Source organism: Mobula birostris, chromosome 13, assembly GCF_030028105.1.
Source record: "Mobula birostris isolate sMobBir1 chromosome 13, sMobBir1.hap1, whole genome shotgun sequence".
NCBI lineage: Eukaryota > Metazoa > Chordata > Chondrichthyes > Myliobatiformes > Myliobatidae > Mobula > Mobula birostris.
Genome location: NC_092382.1, coordinates 31,438,851 through 31,454,344, shown reverse-complemented (window position 1 = coordinate 31,454,344; position 15,494 = coordinate 31,438,851). Strand labels below are relative to the sequence as shown.

At 45.4% G+C, this 15,494-nt stretch overlaps 1 long non-coding RNA gene and 1 other non-coding gene across 3 annotated transcripts in view; both read right to left on the bottom strand.

The window, feature by feature from the left end:
• The window catches only part of LOC140208719 (uncharacterized), a 29,507-nt gene that overhangs the window by 12,243 nt on the left and 1,770 nt on the right, over positions 1–15,494 (bottom strand). For both annotated transcript variants that reach the window (XR_011888886.1, XR_011888885.1), the window contains exon 2: positions 15,378–15,480. This is a non-coding gene — a long non-coding RNA (uncharacterized lncRNA). The remainder of the gene's footprint in view (positions 1–15,377; positions 15,481–15,494) is intronic.
• LOC140208744 (U2 spliceosomal RNA) lies at positions 10,729–10,911 on the bottom strand. Its single transcript, XR_011888900.1, has one exon. It is a non-coding gene; the product is annotated as a U2 spliceosomal RNA (small nuclear RNA).

Sequence of the window (15,494 nt, the reverse complement as noted above, 5' to 3'; positions counted from 1 at the left end):
ATTAGGAAAAACTTCTTCACACAGAGAGTGGTGAATCTGTGGAATTCTCTGCCACAGGAAACAGTTGAGGCCAGTTCATTGGCTATATTTAAGAGGGAGTTAGATATGGCCCTTGTGGCTACGGGGGTCAGGGGGTATGGAGGGAAGGCTGGGGCGGTGTTCTGAGTTGGATGATCAGCCATGATCATAATAAATGGCGGTGCAGGCTCGAAGGGCTGAATGGCCTACTCCTGCACCTATTTTCTATGTTTCTATGGTTCACTGTTACCAACACTGACTGCAGCAGGTGGGTCAGAGATTCACACCCCCTTCCCAGTGAGAAGGAGATAAATACCATTGTGAGATTGTCCTCCCTGCCCTTCCCCGTGTGTGACTTTTCTCACTACCAGATACCGTGAGCGCATCTCTTCTGGGCCTCTTTTCAGTCTCACCCCTCCCGTACAATCTTTTTCTGTAACCCCTCATCTTGTATGATTATCGTTTCCCCCCGAGTCCTCCTGTGAGACAACTCATCCCTATCCCCCTTCCTCCTGTGGGATCTTTTCCCCAATCCCTTCCTCCTGTTGGATGTCTTCCCCATCCCCCTTCCTCCTGTGGGATCTCGCTTCCCCATCCCCCTTCATCCTGTGGGATCTCTCTTCTCCTCCCCCTTCCTCATGTGGGATCTCTCTTCCCCATCCCCCTTCATCCTGTGGGATCTCTCTTCCCCATCCCCCTTCATCCTCTGGGATCTCTCTTCCCCATCCGCCTTCCTCCTGCTGGATCTCTCTTCCCCATCTGCCTTCCTCCCGCGAGATCTCGCTTCCTCATCCGCCTACCTCCTGCAGGTTCTATCTTCCCCATCTGCCTTCCTCCCGCGAGATCTCGCTTCCTCATCCGCCTACCTCCTGCTGGATCTCTCTTCCCCATCTGCCTTCCTCCCGCAGGATCTCGCTTCCTCATCCGCCTACCTCCTGCAGGTTCTATCTTCCTATCCTTTTGCTTGGCTGGAGTCCCACCACTATCTCCCATCGACACTTTCCCATTCACAAATCTTCCTCACTGGGGGACTTACTTCCATCCTTCAATTCTTGCAGGTAGGTTTGCTAGAGAGGCTCTAGTGGATTTAAACGAGATACAAGTGGCGAGGGGAACCAAAGTGTAGGAACAGATGTAGGGGAGAAGGAAGAAAAAGGAGATAGTAAAGTTGTTTGCACCGTTAGTGATAAACAGAGAGATAGAGGTGGAAAATTTCTTAAATGCATTTATTTTAATGCTAGGAGCATTGTAAGAAAGGTGGATGAGCCTAGAGCATGGATTGATACCTGGAAGTATGATGTAGCTATTAGTGAAACATGGTTGCAGGAGGGGTTTGTTTGGCAACTAAATATTTCTGGATTTCATTGCTTCAGGTGTGCTAGAATCAGAGGGACAAGAGGGGGAGGTGTTGCTTTGCTTGTCAGAGAAAATATTACAGCAGTGCTCTGGCAGGATAGATTAGAGGGCTCGTCTAGGGAGGCTATTTGGGTGGAATTGACGAATCGGAACAGTGTAGTAACACTTATAGGGGTGTATTCTAGACCACCAAATGGGGAGCAAGAATTGAAGGAGCTAATTTGTAAGGAGATAGCAGATATTTGTAGTAAGCACACGGTTGAGAGTGTGGGAGATTTTAATTTTCCACACGTAGACTGGGAAGCCCAGACTGTAAAAGGGCTAGATGGTTTGGAGTTAGTAAAATGTGTGCAGGATAGTTTTTTGCAGCAACACATAGAGGTACCAGCTAGAGAAGGAGCAGTGCTGGATTTCCTGTTAGGGAATGAGATAGGGCAGGTGACGAAGGTATGTGTTTGGGAGCAATTCGGGTCCAGTGATCACAATGCCATTAGTTTCAATATAATTATGGAGAAGGATAGGTCTGGACCGAGGGTTGAGATTTTTGATAGGAGAAAGGCTAACTTTAAGGAGATGCGAAAGGATTTAGAAGGAGTGGATTGGGACAATTTGTTTTATGGGAAGGATGTAATAGAGAAATGGAGGTCATTTTAAGGTGAAATTTTGAGGGTACAGAATCTTTATGTTCCTGTCAGGTTGAAAGGAAAGGTTAAAAGTTTGAGAGAACCATGGTTTTCAAGGGATATTGGAAACTTGGTTTGGAAAAAGAAAGATATCTACAATAAATATAGGCAGCATGGAGTAAATGAGGTGCTCGAGGAATATAAAGAAGGTAAAAAGAATCTTGAGAAAGAAATTAGAAAAGCTAGAAGAAGATACGAGGTTGTTTTGGCAAGTAAGGTGAAAATAAATCCAAAGTAAATGCAAAGGGTTTCTACCGTTATATTAATAGCAAAAGGACAGTAAGGGATAAAATTGGTCCCTTAGAGAATCAGAGTGGGCAGCTATGTATGGAGCCAAAAGAGATGGGGGAGATTTTGACCAATTTCTTTTCTTCAGTATTCACTAAGGAGAGGATATTGAATTGTGTATGGTAAGGGAAACAAAGAGGGTAGTTATGGAAACTATGATAATTAAAGAAGAGCAAGTACTGGAGCTTTTAAGGAATATAAAAGTGGATAAGTCTCCAGGTCCTGACAGGATATTCCCTAGGACCTTAAGGGAAGTTAGTGTGGAAATAGCAGGGGCTCTGACAGAAATATTTCAAATGTCATTAGAAATGGGGATGGTGCCGGAGGATTGGAGTATTGCTATATATGGTATATATAATTATCTGGATAGACAGGGTCTGATTAGGAACAGTCAACATGGATTTGTGCATGGAAAGTAATGTTTGACAAATCTTATTGAATTTTTTGAAGAGGTTGCTAGGAAAGTTGACAAAGGTAAAGCGGTGGATGTTGTCTATATGGGCTTCAGTAAGGCCTCTGACAAGGTTCCACACGGAAGGTTAGTTAGGAAGGTTCAATCGTTAGGTATTAATATTGAAGTAGTAAAATGGATTCAGCAGTGGCTGGATGGGAGACGCCAGAGAGTAGTGGTGGATAAATGTTTGTCAGATTGGAGGCCGGTAACTAGCGGTGTGTCTCAGGGATCTGTACTGGGTCCAGTGTTGTTTGGCATATACATTAATGATCTGGATGATGGGGTGGTAAATTGGATGAGTAAATATGCAGATGATACTAAGATAGGTAGAGTTGTGGATAATGAAGTAGGTTTTCAAAGCTTGCAGAGAGATTTAGGCCAGTTAGAAGAGTGGGCTGAAAGATGGCAGAGGGAGTTTAATGCTGATAAATGTGAGGTACAACATTTTGGTAGGACTAATCAAAATAGGACATACATGGTAAATGGTTGGGCATTGAAGAATGCTGTAGAACAGAGGGATCTGGGAATAATGGTGCATAGTTTCCTGAAGGTGGAATCTCATGTGGATAGGGTGGTGAAGAAAGCTTTTGGTTTGCTGGCCTTTATTAATCAGAGCATTGAGTATAGGAGTTGGGATGTAATGTTGAAATTGTACAAGGCATTGCTAAGGCCAAATTTGGAGTATTGTGTACAGTTCTGGTCACTGAATTATAGGAAAGATGTCAATAAAATAGAGAGAGTACAGAGAAGATTTACTAGAATGTTACCGGGGTTTCATCACCTAAGTTACAGAGAAAGGTTGAACAAGTTGGGTCTTTATTCTTTGAAGCGTAGAAGGTTGAGGAGAGACTTGATAGAGGTATTTAAAATTATGAGGGGGATAGATAGAGTTGACGTGGATAGGCTTTTTCCATTGAAATTGGGGGAGATTCAAACTAGAGGACATGAGTTGAGAGTTAAAGGGCAAAAGTTTAGGGGTAACATGAGGGGGAACTTCTTTACTCAGAGAGTGGTAGCTGTGTGGAACGAGCTTCCAGCAGAAGTGGTTGAGGCAGGTTCGATGTTGTCATTTAAAGTAAAATTGGATAGCTATATGGACAGGAAAGGAATGGAGCGTTACGGGCTGAGTGCGGGTCAGTGGGACTAGGTGAGAGTAAGCATTTGGCATGGACTAGAAGGGCCGAGATGGCCTGTTTCCGTGCTGTAATTGTTATATATCGTTATATGGTTAACCCTACCCCTCTGGAGTCTCTCACATCAGAAACATTTCTCTCATTGGGAAATGAGGCAGAATATGTGGAGTTCACAGGGTCACATCGACAGACTAAATTACCGACATTCGGTGAATACCCTGGAGCTGGGCAGTGAGGGACATTGATAATGATGGGAACTCCGATCAGTGATTTACCGAAGGGTTTAATGTTTCCTGAAATATTCGAGTGAGAGAAATTCCCTCAGACCCACAGTTTGAATCACTTTGTTGATCAACTTGTTTGTTTGTGTTCAGACTTGGGAGGAATAAACTGGGAGATTCAGGAGTGAAACTGGTGTCTGCGGCTCTGAGGAACCCAGAGTGTAAAATACAGAAACTGTGGTAAGTACCAGACTGTGGGAGATTGTGTTTTCGGTCACTGGGTGTCTGACACTGAACATTAATGCGATCAGTAATTGTGTTACTGATAAACACTGGGGATTTGTACCGTCTCCTGTCTCTCTGTGTCCTTCACCCTCACTCTCTCTCATCTCCAGGCTGGGGGATGTCGGTCTCACAGATTCTGGTGCCGAGGATCTCGTCTCCGCTCTCAGTACAAACCCATCACTGACGGAGCTGGACCTGAGTGGTAATAAACTGGGAGATTCAGGAGTGAAACTGGTGTCTGCGGCTCTGAGGAACCCGGAGTGTAAAATACAGAAACTCTGGTAAGTACAAGACTGTGGGAGATTGTGTTTACAGTCACTGAGTGTCTGACACTGAACAATAATGTGATCAGTAATTTCTTTATTAACCTTTTTATTGATTTAAAAGTATAAATACAGTAAAGAGAATTAGTTCAAGTATATATATCAGTAACAATATAAACCAAGATTAAGATAGACATTGTCAAAGTCATAGATATTAAACTAGTATAATATATAATAAAAGAAAATGAAAATAACAATTCTCCTCTTAACCAGTTTATGAAGAGAAAGGAAAAAACATTGGGTTTTAAATGAAAAGGGAAAAAAAACGCTACACTATAACAAAACAAAAAAAGGGGGACTGGGCATCTCATTTTGAGGATACGACCCAAAAAGAGAGAGAGAGAAAGACTTTCTGATCAAATCTAAAACTTCGATTAAAAAAAGATTGTAAGAGTAATAAATCAAATTAAATGAAAATATTGGATAAAAGGTCACCATATTTGCTCAAATTTAAAGGATGTATCAAATGTCCGACTTCTTATTTTCTCTAAACTTAAACAGGACATAATGGAGGAGAGTCAGTAAATGACTGTAGGTGGATTAGAATCCTTCCACTCCAATAAAGTGGCTCTCCCAGCCGGTAAGGTCGAAACGGCTATCATACATCGAGCGGAAACAAGAATATTTCGTAAGCAAATTAGGTTGTAGATCCAGATCCAAGACTTTTGATAGTGTTTTAAAAACATCTCTGCAAAAGTTATCTGGCTTTATACAAGACCAATACGTATGAGTTAAAGCGTCCAGCTCAATATTACATCTGTCACAAGTAGGATTAATACTGGAGAAAATTTGCGCTGGTTTATCCTTTGACACATGGGCCCGATGCGCTACCTTGAACTGTATCAAGGAACGACAGGCACAAATAGATGAGTTGTTAACCAAATGAAAAGTTTTACTCCATTGATTATCTGAAAATGACTCTTGAAGAGCATTTAATTTTATCATCAGATATCATTCGTGAACTCGATAACCGTTTATAGATTAAGCTAACAACCTTTTTTGAAATGGACTCTCCAGGAGGCGCTCATGGTGTGAGGTACATTTTGGCTTCGCTCCATTCCCTTTACTTCTTTTACCCGTAACCACCCTTATTTAATCTGTTTATACCTACACTAATAGGTTTATAACACAAATATATCTTTGAACTTTGATTTTAACTCGCTGGAAATGTGAACCAGAGGACGAGAAGTTAAAAATGGGAAAGACTCCAACAGCAACGGGAAAAAAAAGATGGCGATCCTAAAGCATCTAAGCAAATACCAATAACTTTTGAAATAATGTCGAATCTTCTAGATGAAAAACTTAATCAAAGATTTGCTGTGTTTGAAGAAGTTTTGACGATGATTCAAGATATTAGATTGTTTAGATGTGAAATTGATCAACAGCAAACTAGAATTTCAGAACTGGATGCTGCCCGTTGGCAGAGGACAAAAGATTGAAGCCCTGGAAAAAAATCTGGCTTCAACATCCCATGTTGGAACGTTATAAATCCAAGATTATTGATCTCGAAGATCGATCCCGATGACAGAACTTGCGGATAATCGGGCTTCCCAAAGATATCGAGACGGCCGATCCTACCAAATACTTTTCTCAATTTTTAAAGGATATGTTTGGTTCAGAGGTTTTGGAGGCCCCTCCATTGCTTGATCGCGTGCACCATACATTGCGCCCCAAACCTTCCAGAGAATTTAAACTGAGACCCATCATTATTCTGTTCCATTATGCTCACATGAAGGATCGTGTGGTACGAGCTGCGTAGCGGAAAGATATGATCGAATTTCAAAGTTTCAAATTTTGCCTCGTTTCAGTCCTGAAGTTCTGAGGGAATGGATGGCTTTTAAACCACAGATGTCAGAATTTTATCAAAAAGGCCTTAACCAGCGTTGCTGTTTCCAGCACGTTTGAAAATTGTTCTTGCCGATAACTCTCGTCGTCTGTTTAAATCTCCAGATGAAGCTCAGTTTTCTTGACAATCAGCATTCCTCTGCTCCGGACTAATTAACGGACTGTTGTTTATTCTCTTTGTTCTTACATGCTTGTTTTTTCAGTAGATCCAGATCCAAAACTTTTGATAGGGTTTTCAAAACATCTCTCCAAAAGCTTACAGCTTTGGATTTTTATAATCTGAGGGCTTTTGCCCTGGGTTTGTAGGGTAGGTATTTTTCGTATTTTCGGATAAGTTTTATTTCTTTACTGATTCTGTATTTTATTTATTCTTTTTTACTTTTTATTTTTCTTTCTTTGAAACTTTATAGGCCTATATCCTTGCTAAATGTGGATTCCAAGATATTTTCAAAATTACTGGCAACTAGACTGGAGAAAGTATTGCCTCCAATTATTTCTGTTGACCAGACTGGATTTATTAAAAATCATTATTCCTTCTTTAATATTAGGAGATCAATGAATATTGTTTATACTTCTTCATCCAGAACTCCAGAATGTGTCATTTCACTGGACACTGAGAAAGCTTTTGACAGAGTCGAATGGACATATTTGTTTAATTCGCTTGAGAAATTCAATTTTAGTCCGATATTTATATCTTGGATTAAACTGATATACCTTACCCCCTTCGGCATTTACCAATAATCAAAGATCTCCCTTTTTTCAGTTATTTCCTGGTACTCGGCAGGGTGGCCCTCTTTGTCCATTATTATTTGATATTGCCCTGGAACCTTTAGCTATTGCTATTCGTGACTCTCCTAATATATTTGGCATTACCCGCAGGAATGAGATACACAAACTATCACTATATGCAGATGATTAATTATTATATATCTCTAACCCTGAGAAATCCATTCCGGCAGTTTTAGCTCTGCTTCCTCAGTTGAGTAACTTTTCCGGTTACAAATTGATTAATAAGAAGCATAAGGACTTACTGAAGTTCAATTTTTTTTCCTAAATCCTTTTTTAATACTGTTGATTCCAAAAGTTCCTCTTATATATGGCAGAATAAAAATCTCAGATTAAGTAAAAAATACTTACGTAGAACATAGACATAGAATAGTACAGCACAGTACAGGCCCTTCGGCCCACAATGTTGTGCCGACCCTCAAACCCTGCCTCCCATGTAAGCCCCCCATCTTAGATTCCTCCATATACCTGTCTAGTAGTCTCTTAAACTTCACTAGTGTATCTGCCTCCACCACTGACTCAGGCAGTGCATTCCATGTACCAACCACTCTCTGAGTAAAATACCTTCCTCTAATATTCCCCTTGAACTTCCCACCCCTTACTTTAAAGCCATGTCCTCTTGTATTGAGCAGTGGTGCCCTGGGGAAGAGGCGCTGTCTATCCACTCTATCTATTCCTATTATCCTCTACACCTCTATCATGTCTCCTCTCATCCTCCTTCTCTCCAAAGAGTAAAGCCCTAGCTCCCTTAATCTCTGATCATAATGCATACTTTCTAAACCAGGCAGCATCCTGGTAAATCTCCTCTGTACCCTTTCCAATGCTTCCACATCCTTCCTTTCGTGAGGTGACCAGAACTGGACACAGTACTCCAAGTGTGGCCTAACCAGAGTTTTATAGAGCTGCATCATTACATAGCGATTCTTAAACTCTATCCCTCGACTTATGAAAGCTAACACCCCATAAGCTTTCTTAACTACCCTATCCACCTGTGAGGCAACTTTCAGGGATCTGTGGACATGCACCCCGAGATCCCTCTGCTCCTCCACACTACCAAGTATCCTGCCATTTACTTTGTACTCTGCTTTGGAGTTTGTCCTTCCAAACTGTACCATCTCACACTTCTCCGGGTTGAACTCCATCTGCCACTTCTCAGCCCACTTCTGCATCCTATCAATGTCTCTCTGCAATCTTTGACAATCCTCTACACTATCTACAACACCACCAACCTTTGTGTCGTCTGCAAACTTGCCAACCCACCCTTCTACCCCCACATCCAGGTCGTTAATAAAAATCACAAAAAGTAGAGGTCCCAGAACAGATCCTTGTGGGACACCACTAGTCACAATCCTCCAATCTGAATGTCCTCCCTCTACCACCACCCTCTGCCTTCTGCAGGCAAACCAATTCTGAATCCACCTGGCCAAACTTCCCTGGATCCCATGCCTTCTAACTTTCTGAATAAGTCTACCGTGTGGATCCTTGTCAAATGTCTTACTAAAATCCATATAGATCACATCCACTGCACTACCCTCATCTATATGCCTGGTCACCTCCTCAAATAACTCTATCAGGCTTGTTAGACACGATCTGCCCTTCACAAAGCCATGCTGAATGTCCCTGATCAGACCATGATTCTCTAAATGCCTATAGATCCTATCTCTAAGAATCTTTTCCAACAGCTTTCCCACCACAGACGTAAGGCTCACTGGTCTATAACTACCCAAATTATCCCTACTACCTTTTTTGATGGGGGACATTTTGGCCAATTCCCTGCCCTCCCCTTTAATGGCTGCATGCCAGGTTTAATTCCCAACCGTTCTAACGGAACTGGCTCCAGCCTGAAGCTGTCTGTCGTTCGGAGCGTTCCCACAGTGATGTATTTCCGCCTCCTGTCCAGTGGCACAGCTTCCAGTGGATGTGCGGGTTTGAGACTCCCCCACGAGACCCCGGGGAATTAGACAGGAAGAGCCCGGGGGCCGGGGTTCAGTCTGGGACACTGGTGTCCCGGGGCGGGATTATCCCGGGAGAGAATCCTTTTGCTCCCTTTGCTGAGGACGGTGCATTCGGCAGTCTGGCTGATATAATGATGTTAAATTGACAAATACCTCGGCAGTGACCCTGGATCTGCAGCGATCTCAGACACGGCCCTGAAGTGTGATTTTATAATCATCGGTTCCCCGATGCAGAGTGACGGTGAGAAACGGGACTGATTATTCAATCTGACACTCATTGTCACCGGTCAGTTAATTGTGTGTGATTCTGAGTGAGTCAGGAGCAGCTTATTTATCCCTGCACACGAGCAGCTCACACATTGTTTAATTTACATTTGTCATGATGAAATCAATAAACCACTGTAATTTCCTGTCTTGGTGTCGGACTCGAGTCTCACTGGAGGAGAAACAGTACCCTGGGGTTACTGCTGCCCACCGCACCCGGTGAACTGCAATAATGGTGTGAGCTCCTCACACTGGTACGGCAGCGTCTCAGCTCCAGGCTGAGGGATGTCAGTCTGATAGTGTCTGGTCCCCAGGATCTGTTCACTCCCCATCCCGGCTGACCACCGCATCCTCTCACGCCAGATACTCGCACTATCCTGATCCCCACCTTCCTGCGTGCTTTCTTGCTCTCACAGTCAAAAACAATAAAGGAGATTGGAAGCTCATATACTGTATAATATCGGACCCACGTCCACCAAGGTCGCAAACAGAAGGGAACAGAAGCAATCAACACGGGCTGAAGCTCCCTCTTTACAGACCTGGCACACAAACCCGGGGCCAGACAGAGTCAAGCTTCCTCCGCACAGACCCGGCTCACACCCCCACAATCAAAGCATCTCATAATCTTATACACCTCTATCAGGCCACCTCTCATCCTCTGTTGCTCCAAGGAGAAAAGGCCAAGTTCACTCAACCTATTCTCATAAGGCATGCTCCCCAATCCAGGCAATATCCTTGTAAATCTCCTCTGCACCCTCCCCATGGTTTCCATATCCTTCCTGTAGTGAAGCGACCAGATCTGAGCCAGTACTCCAAGTGGGGTCTGACCAGTGTCTATATAGCTGCAACATTACCTCTCGGCTCCTAAATTCAATGCCACGATTGATGAAGGCCAATATACCGTACACCTTCTTAACCACGGAGTCAACCTGCACAGCTGCTTTGAGCATCCTATGGACTCGGACCTCAAGAACCCTCTGATGCTCCACACTGCCAGGAGTCTTACCATTAACACTACCTGTAAAAGTACAACGAAGGAATAGGGAAAAAGCCTAAGAAGGTTAATGCGTACGGATAACTGCATTCTACTCTTTATTTGTTGTTTAATCTCCCCGAGGGGAGGTGCAGCATTCCGAGGGGTACTGCAATACTGGGTTGATGCACGGAGTGGACGAAGGAAGCCCCTATTCCATCTTCCTGTTCCAAAAATCAATGTAATATATGGTCCCAGATAAGGGACGCATCAGATTTTAAACTGATAAGAACTGATTTTTTTGAAAAATATACTTTATTCAGAAATATTACAAAATAAAATTATTTGCAAAAAAACATTTGTTGACCCTAAGTCCTTATAGAATAAATAAAGTTATTTACAATAAATCATGTGTTTACTCTGTCCTTATTCAAAATAAAGATGTTTACAATAAATCATTCATTGACTCTCATTCCTTTACTGATGTTCCATTACGGTCTATACCTTTCCACATTTCCAGCCACTCCTGTAGCACGATGTTGATTCATCTATCCACACCACTGAGGAGAGGAATACTCTTCGCCACCCGACTCCTCGCACTCCCGCGCGCGGGTGACAAACCGAAAACTGTGGTCCTTCTCCAGCCGGCTTTTGCGGTGGCTGCACCAAGTTTGAGTGCATCCCCCAGCATGTGATTTGTAATTTAAATTTTTAATATTTACTATCGATTTGTACTCCAGGGAGCACGAAGAGCAGAATCAAATATCGCTGTGATGATTGTACGCTCTAGTATCAATTGTTTGGCAACAATAAAGTACTCCTGCAGCTGAGAATGTGCCAGTCGGCAGCACATTCTCCCACGGACATCTCCATGTGCTGGTAAATCATCAATTTTCGGGCCGACCCAAGAGCGTCCTTCACTGAGTTGATGATCTGACAGCAGCACCGGATGTTGGTCTCCGTGTGCGTCCCCGGGAACAGCCCGTAGATCAGAGAGTCCTCGGTTACGCAGCTGCTGGGGTTGAAACGTGACACTGTCCCTTCTGTCATCCTCCACACCCTCTCTGCGAACTGACAGTGTGCGAAGAGGTGGGTCACAGACTCCTCCTCATTGCAGTCCTCCTGTGAGCAGTGGGGAGCGGAGACGATGTTCCGGGCGTACAGGAGGGATCTGACTGGGAGGGCCCCTCTCATCGCCAGCCAGGCAAGGTCCTGGTGACTGTTGGTGAGGTCTGGCGATGAGGCATTTTGCCAGATGAACTGGACGGTCTGCTCAAGGAACCACCCCACTGTGTCCATCTCGTCCTTCTCCTGCAGTGCCTGCAGGACATTACGTGCCGACCACTGCCTGATGACCCTGTGGTCAAAGGCGTTCTCCTGGAAGAACTTTTCTATGAAGGACAGGTATGGCAGCAATGACCAGCTGACTGGGGCGTTGCGCGGGAGTGGGGCCAGACCCATCCTTCCTAGCCCGGGTGACAGGTACAACCTGGGCACATAGTGGTACTTGGTGCCCACATACCTGGGCTCTACACACAACCTGATGCAGCCACACACGAAGCTGGCCATCAGGATGAGGGCAACATTGGGGACATTCTTGCCCCCATTATCCAGGGACTTGTGCATGACGGTCCGTCTCACCCGCTCCACCTTGGATCCCCAGACGAATCTGAAGACAGCCCGGGTGATTTCCGAGCTGCAGGAGCTGGGGACGGGCCACACCTGCGCCAAGTACAGCAGCCCTGAGAGCACCTCACACCTGATGACCAGGTTCTTGCCCGTTATCGACAGGGAGCGCCCTCCCCACAGTCCCAGTCTCTGTTTCACCTTGGCAGTCCGCTCCTGCCAGTTCTTGTTGCACGCCTCAGCCCCTCCAAACCAGATCGCCAACACCTTCACGTGGTCAGACCTGATGGCGAAGGGGACGTTGGATCGGTCCGGCCAGTTGCCGAATAGCATAGCTTCGCTCTTCGTGCGGTTGACCCTGGCCTCCGACACTAGCTCAAACTGTTCGCAGATGCCAATCAACCTGCAAACTGACCTCAGATCAGAGCAGAAGAGGGTGACGTCGTCCATGTACAGGGAGGTTTTCACTTGGGTCCCTCCACTGCCCGGCAGCATCACCCCTCTTATGCCCTCATCCCTCCTGATGGCTTCGGCAAAGGGTTCAATGCAGCAAACAAGACAGGGGAGAGAGGTTTCCCACCCATTGACCTGGACTGCACTACAGATGTCTGTGTCGAGCAGTCTGATCTGATTCCGGATTCCCTCCCCAAAACCAATTTTGGAGAGCACATCCGCCATGTACGTGTGCGATATCCTGTCGAAGACTTTCTCCTGGTCCAAGCTGACCAGGCAGGCATTCACCCCCGTCCTGCACATCGGCGATGGTGTCCCTCAGCAGCGTGAGGCTGTCTGAGATCTTCCTGCCCGGTACAGCACAGGTTTGGTCCGGGTGGATCACCTGTCCCAGAGCAGACTCGACCCTGTTGGCAATGGCCTTCAACAGGATCTTGTAGTCCACATTCAGGAGAGATGGGTCTCCAATTCCTGATGTCCTCCCTTTCCCCCTTCTGCTTGTAGATGAGGGTGATCGTGCCCTTCCTCATGGACTCTGACATACTGCCGGCCAGAAGCATAGCGTTGTACACTTCCAGCAGGTCTGGGCCCATCCAGTTCCACAGAGCCGAGTACAACTTAGCCGGTAAGCCGTCGCCTCCGGGAGTCTTACCCGACCCAAAGGAATGGATGGAGCCTGTCAACTCGACCAGAGTCAGTGGCTGATCCAGACTCTCCCGCTTGCCGTCGCCTAAGACCTGCGTGATAGACGACAGGAAGTTGCGGGAGGCTGTGGATTCTGTGGCCTTTTCATCGTACAGACCGGCATAGAAGGACCTGCAGATCCTCAGTATGTCATTCTACGAGGACACGACTGAGCTGTCCTCTTCCTTAAGGTTGAGGATCACAGAGCTCCCCTTGTGCACCTTCTGGAAGAAGAAGCCTGAGCACGTCTCGTCCTGCTCCACGGTTTGGACCCTTGATCGGTAGATGATCTTGGAGGATTCGGCGGCAAGGTGCTGGGCTTTCAGGCTCTTCACCTCTCGCAGTTCCTCCCCGACATCCACCCCCTTCGACTGCAGGAGGAGGAGTTACTGCAACTCTGTCTGGAGTTTACGCAGTTCCATATAACCATATAACAATTACAGCACGGAAAGAGGCCATCTTGGCCCTTCTAGTCCACGCTGAACTCTTACTCTCACCTAGTCCCACGGACCCGCACTCAGCCCATAACCTTCCATTCCTTTCCTGTCCAATTTAACTTTAAATGACAACCTCAAACCTGCCTCGACCAGTTCCCTCTGCTCCTGGCTTGCCTTCTGGATACCCTTGCGTATGAAGAACTTCTTGATGTTCTCCTTGGTGGCTTCCCATCAGAGAACTGGGGAATCAAAGGTTTTCAAGGTTTTCCGACCTGTGTACTCCTCCTCTAGTCCTACTTGTAGCAGAAAGAGTGAAGATGTATCAATTAGTCGGCCAGGCAGCATCTCTAGGGAGAGGTACAGTCGACGTTTCAGGCCGAGACCCTTCCTTCAGTTAGTCCTGACGAGGGGTCTCGGCCTGAAACGTCGACTGTACCTCTTCCTGGAGATGCTGCCTGGCCTGCTGCGTTCACCAGCAACTTTGATGTGTGTTGCTTGAATTTCCAGCATCTGCAGAATTCCTCGTGTTTGTGCATCAGTTAGTGATCTCCAAACTGAGTTGGGTCTCACTGATGTAGAGGAGGCTACACTGGGAGGAAGAGTGATTATGAAAGAGGTGTAGGGATAGATGTAACACTTATTGTGGTTGCAGGGTGTTTGGCAGACGAGAGTCACAGCGAGAGTGATCCCTGTGATAAATGGAGACGGACGTGGAGAGGAAGATGTGCCTGGTGGTGAGATCCTGGTGGAGATAGTGGAAATTGCAGAGAATATGTTGAATGCAGAGCTTCAGTGAATGGCAGATGCAGTAAAGGTAATCCTATCGTTATTATGTCGTGGAGGGGACATGGGGAGAGGGCAGACGTGCAGGAAATGGAGGAGTTACGGGCGAGTTCTGTATTGATTGCAGTGGGCAGGAAACCCCTTTATTGATTGAAAAAAGATTTCTTGGATGTCCCAGCATGAAAAACCTCCTCATAAAATCAGATGCAGCAGAGACAAAGAAACTGAGAGAAGGGAATAGTATCCTTGAAAGTGACAGTGTGAGCAGAGTTTCCATAGGTCCATTTAATGTCAGAAAGTAACTGTTGTGGACAAGGTAACTGTGGGAGTCAGTAGGTTTGTTAAAGAGGCCAGAAGGTAATCCGTTTCTGGAGACAGAGAGAGACAGATCAGGAAAGGGGAGTGAGATCATGAAAATGGACCAAGCAAATTTGAGAGAGGGGGTGTATGTTGGTGGGAAAGTTGACAAATCTGACGACAACATGAGGAAATCTGCAGATGCTGGAATTTTAAGCAACACACATAAAAGTTGCTGGTGAACGCAGCAGGCCAGGCAGCATCTCTAGGAAGAGGTACAGTCGACGTTTCAGACCGAGACCCTTCGTCAGGGCTCACTCCAGACGAAGTCTGACGAGCTCCACACGGGAGCTGGAAACAGCATCAATGACGTCATCAATGTGGTGGAGAAAGTTTTACCTGTCTACCTTTGAACGCTCCAAAAACAGCCCAAAATTTTAAAACGACACCAAATTACTTCACTATACTCAATGCGGCACTAGCCAAAGGGCAGATTACAAATCATTTCCTTACTCAATGAGAAAGGTTCAATCTTCTTCCATGGTGTCAGGTAGTTTCTTTGCATCCCAATCGCAGTACTCTTGGCAACTCACAGCAGGCTGGTCCCAGGGTAACTCTGTAACCCAAAAT